Source organism: Limulus polyphemus, unplaced genomic scaffold, assembly GCF_000517525.1.
Source record: "Limulus polyphemus unplaced genomic scaffold, Limulus_polyphemus-2.1.2 Scaffold810, whole genome shotgun sequence".
NCBI classification, from domain to species: Eukaryota; Metazoa; Arthropoda; class Merostomata; order Xiphosura; family Limulidae; genus Limulus; species Limulus polyphemus.
In genome coordinates, this window is record NW_013666420.1 from 256,879 (window position 1) to 262,693 (window position 5,815).

At 31.2% G+C, this 5,815-nt stretch overlaps 1 non-coding gene across 1 annotated transcript; it reads right to left on the reverse strand.

Annotated features, from left to right (window-relative positions):
• Positions 1 to 1,329: 1,329 nt before the first annotated feature.
• Trnah-gug lies at positions 1,330 to 1,401 on the reverse strand. Its single transcript has one exon. It is a non-coding gene; the product is annotated as a tRNA-His (tRNA).
• Positions 1,402 to 5,815: the final 4,414 nt, after the last annotated feature.

A 5,815-nucleotide genomic window follows, 5' to 3' on the forward strand; every position in this document is an offset into this window, starting at 1 on the left:
CATGTTTACAGTTTGATAACATGGCGTAATTTGGAATAAAGGAACAACTACTTATATTTAAAAGTTATAAAGAGTAACGATAAACGAAAATTTTTAATGTGAATTAGAATATATAAAAATGTAACTTTTTGAAACTAAACCGTGTTACTACGAAAGTTGTTTTCCTCTTCATTTTTTAAAATTAGAATAAAATGCCACGACCAGGATTCAAACCTCTGTTATTTCGGCCACAACACAACGTCCTAACCACTAAGCGATCACGGCATAGTAAATAAATATCTTTGTTTTCTTTTTCATAAGAAATAGGAGCCATTCCTCTACTCGATCAACATCTTTTTATAGAGTTTTGACAGCACCTACACCATCACGCTTATAGCTTATACTTTAATGTCACATGATGTTCATGTTTATATCAGTAGATGTAAGAAAGAAAAATGGGACAATGATATTATTTGATATGCAATACTTGATACGAAATTCCTTTGCTTGTAAATTGTAACATCTGTTTTTGCCAAGAATTGTCACCCAACCAATAAAATGTATTAGCTAAGGAAATATTTGTAACCAGTGAAATGACCTTATAGGAAACTAGGCCTCTTCGTTGTTTATATTATCAGAAGCATAATTACACAAAACGTAGCTTTGTTGTGTCTCAAATAAGTTCTGAAAGTACTTGGAAATGCGTAACTGATAATTTATCAGTAAATCCCTTCAAGCAAGTAGGTCTATATATTGCCAAGAATCTCCTTAAAGAGTTAAGTAAAATTTTCCAAATACTGAAAGCAAAAACTAAAATATATTTCACATTCAAAGCGGTTTCAAATATTAATTTTATGTATATTTTTTATTTATTTCGTAAATTTGCAAAAATATACTCAAGGGCTATGTGCTTTTCTCGTCTCTACTTTTGAACTGATAAGTTAGAGACAAGGCAGCTTGTCAACAGCATCCATCCTATTCTGTAGGTTTATCAGCTCGGTAAACGAAATTGCTTGTAAACTTTACAATTTGCTTAATCATATTGTAATTTTAGTAGAAAAAAGGAATTAGTTTGCAACATATAACTAGATCAGAATAAGGTTGAAAGTATAATGTGCCATGATTGTGTTGTTTATAGGACATTCAGTGTAACAGCAAAATATTACTTTGTAATCGTGATCACATATTAATATTACATTATGAATAAATAGACGGGATGTAAAGCATAGCCGTTAAAAGTTTCGAGGAACACAGAAACGTAAAACATCTGTAATAGATGCATTAATTTTCATTACAATTCTAATACAGATTTGAGGAAAAAACAGAAATAAATGAGAACTATAAAACTTGTGCCGTGACCAGGATTCGAACCTGGGTTATTGCGGCCACAACGCAATGTCCTAACCACTAGACGATCACGGCTCTGGAAACATATATCTGTTTCATAGTTTACATAGTTGTGCCTATGAGCTATATTTCTCTCTTCAGCCAACGCCCTATTTATGATTTTTTCAGCTTGTGGCTGTTTTCGATGTCCGTGTATGTCTATTTACCCAAGTTATAGGATATTCACTGTAGTAGTAGTAGTAGTAGTTGCTTTTCTGTCTTTCTTTGTTTTCACAATTTCTATACGCGTTTATTTTGTTTACAAACTTATTAATGAATGTTTTGGCTGCAGATGATCTTGGTGCTCTAACATTTGTAGGCTATATCGATGTTTATCATACATATTTACACAAAAAACAAAATAAAACTCTATTATTAATGTAGCTACAAGTATTGACACGAAAGTATGTTTTAACTTAAAACTGTTGTAATTTGGAAAACCGTTAACCCTGAAACTACCACATGTGTTTATACCGTTCAATAAAGATTGTTTATGGATCTGTACATATAAATTTCATCCCAGAATATTTGTCCTATCTGAGGCAATTTAAAGTTTACAAAAGAAATACAGTTTTCAATGAAGTATGTAATTTATTATCATCGTTGTATTTCATTTGTTGTAAGACATTACAGATCAGGCTTAACGCTCTATAAAAGGGAATTAGTTTATAATATACAAATGCACAAGATAGATCAGTATAAAGTAAAGCACATAATGTGCCGTAATTGTACTGTTTATAAGACATTAACTATAACCGCAAAATATTATCTTTTTATCGTGTTTACATAATATTATTACATTATGAATAAATTGACAAAGTATAAATCATCACACTTTAAGTGCTTTGTTGAACATAAAAACACGTTATATATATCTTTGTGAGATTCTATATTCTATATTTCTATTCCAAGCAATAAAGCCAAAAAATCGAATTTTCTGTTGCTTAAAGCTAAAATCTATTTTGATTTTTTACGGTTTCGGATACGAGACAAATTGTCAGATTTTTATAGTATTTATCGCGACTCTGGGCATTTGGTAAGTAAGGATGTACAGGGTTATATCCTATGTAGTAAATTAGTTTGATAATATTGTTTGATTTTTAATGTTTATCAGTTTAAATCACCTTATTTTTATTATGCCTAATAACATTTTTATTTTGTGTTTTTGTTTGTTATTACTAATTTTCTGTGTATGAACTTTCAGTAATAAACCTTAACTATTATTTTATCACTATCCAGACTTGTAACGACATTTTCATGAGATGTGTTAAATCACGGATGTATTTTTGTTTAAACCCCCTCGATGAGGGTGGATTAATAAAGAGATAAAGACAGGGAAAAAACAACAACATTGTGTTGTGGTCGCAATAACCGAGGCTCAAATTCGGGTTACGGCAAATTATTTTCATTTCAAATAATTAAAATTATAAAATCAACTTCGACATTTCTAACCACTTATAATCATACAGTTGAGATAATAGAAGAACCATTATTGTATATTTTATTTGTCATTAGAAATTTTATTTATCGCTTATTGAATATAATAGATTGTTCATCTATTCGGAATGACCCTTGTTCTCAGATCGAAGTCGTGATGAAAATTAATGTTCAAGCTAAGTTTGGTGTTTTACTTGAAATGATTTTTATCAATATCAGTAGCATTTTTTGTTAAAACAAGTTCGTCTGCTGCAAATTTTCTACTTTGAGGATTGGTTTCAATTAATTAAAAGATTTACACCATGCCACTCGTCTCTATCAATACGTGTCACAGTTCAAGTTGAAAATACGAAATATTACTTTTTAGGTTAATAACATAGCTTCTCTTCGTGCAAGTATTGTAATCATCTTGTGGTTTTATCATTGTGTTATAAAGAATTATATTTTATCACTTATTTGTTGTTAATGCTGTATTTGCACTGATACATCTCGGAATATATAAAATTATATTTGTGTTTACATTAGAATAAACTTTCCAATATTTTTAGTAGAGAAATAAATGATTTATTTTGTATTACTATTCTTTGTTGGTATGAGAAAATAATAATCTGGAAGAACAAATTGATCTTTCTGTTCTACAGTGGTGAAGAAAATATACACTGGCAGATTACCGTTCAAACAATTCAACTGTAAATTTCCTATAAATCATTATGATTAGATAAAAAATATGCAGTCAACCCAGTGCCTTGGATCATATGGTGTATGAAATATTATAGTTTAATGAGCCTTTTATAGTTGTATTTTGTCATTTCATGTGTTATTTCAGTATAGAAACTTGCATTGCGTTTGTTTCTAAGCAAACGAGACTGACAACAATACATTGTTGGCAAAAATGTTTGGGTTTCGATTCAATGGGTGCATCCAGCACAATAGAGCGTTCGGGTTTGCTAAGTAGCTGCGAGGATTTTTCTCGCTGAATGTCACAAAGCGAAAGAAAAGACCACTACCGAAGTGAGTGCTATTTAACAGTTGTCATTTCTATAACAAACATCAAAGGAAAGATATTCAATTCATATCAGTTTCTTCGACATAGTACATAAAATCGTGCATGTATAAGATATCGACATGAAAAAAATATACTGTATATACCCCGTGTAGAAGTCGAGAGCTAAATAGAGTGTTCTTACAGATACCCCGTGTACAAGTCGAGAGTTAAATAGAAGTGAGAGTGTTTTTACAGATACCCCGTGTATAAGTCGAGAGCTAAATAGAAGTGAGAGTGTTCTTACAGATACTCCGTGTATAAGTCGAGAGCTAAATAGAAGTGAGAGTGTTTTTACAGATACCCCGTGTATAAGTCGAGAGCCTAAATAGAAGTGAGAGTGTTCTTACAGATACCCCGTGTATAAGTCGAGAGCTAAATAGAAGTGAGAGTGTTCTTACAGATACCCCGTGTATAAGTCGAGAGCTAAATAGAAGTGAGAGTGTTCTTACAGATACCCCGTGTATAAGTCGAGAGCTAAATAGAAGTGAGAGTGTTCTTACAGACACCCCGTGTATAAGTGAAGGGGGAGAGTTTAAAGGTAAAATTTGGCTTTTGAATAAATGTTTTATTTTAATTTTAGTTAAATTTCTTCCCCGCGAACACGGGAGAAATAGAACGTTCTGAAGCTTTTTACACTTTTCTCTTAAATAATTAAACCTTAATCAGTAATCTAAATTTATTATGTTTTATTTTTTTTACAGTTAAAACACATAAATACAGTGGCTTTACTTAACTCTGTGCAGGAGTGTTTACTTATTTATTGTAGAAAACAAGGGAAAGCGAAAAGATCATTCCCTAAGTCACATTGCATCTTAATTAGAGTCACTCAACGTTACATGACACGCATGAATTTTATTACATCAGTGATACTCCATTGTAGAATTTGTAAAATAATAGCAGAAGAATTTATCTTTTTTTACAACTGGTGGCTATCAAAACTACAGCTCACTATGGAGATTTCTATTTTATGTTATCTGACTTGAACAAGATGGCGGCAAGAAAATACCGAAGATCTATGATCCGTAAGTTTTTTTATAATTTAAACAGCAGATTAATGGCTGATACAGTAGGTTGTTTAAATTGTTTTTAATGCTACCTTTACAGATGGACTTACTATTTTCATAAGCATTTTCGGAAAAAAAATCACTAAATAAAAGATAGCCAAGAACGAGTGGAAAGTTAAGAAAGTTTTTGCTTTGATTTTTCACATCTTTTTTTTTTTTTTGTATCTTTCGATTTTTATGTAAATTATTTCTCGAACCAACCGGCCCAAGGAAGTATTCGGGTTATGGCAAACAGACAGTTAATTAAAGCCAGCTTAAGGGTGCTTAACTTTGACACATAATGAAATAAAAATTTATAAAAACATATTATAGATTTTGTACCCTGAAGGTAGTACTTATTGAGCACAAATCATGGTCTAAAAGAACAACTTATACATGGGTATATATGGTATATAAACCGAACAACAACATATACATACTCAAACACGTTCCACTTCTTTATGCGTTTTTCCTTATCTTCGAAATATTTTTTCATATCAGTTCTATTTGTTTTTGTTTTTTTTCGTGAAATTCACTCACAAAAAGAAATATTTTTGTTCTCCGATTGACATTCAGCACATACGAAGACTGAAGAGTTGATGTTGATATCGATATGAAATTGTAGAATTTGGAAAATATGAATATCTTTCCTGTAATGCACTCATGAGAAGAAACATTTTAGAATTTATATATATATATCTAAATATATATATATATAAATATATATATTCTACGATTAACCGTTGAAAAGAAACTGAGAGCGGCTGACAGACATATGGTTATTTCTCCGAAAGGGGTCCGAAAGCCGACTGGAGGGGTCACTTGTTTAACCATTCGCACCACTTTACAGTAGTCTGTCAGTCAGTCAGTAGACACTAAAATAACGTCACATAAGGGACGCTTAACGTTGCAGTTTGTCGCAACG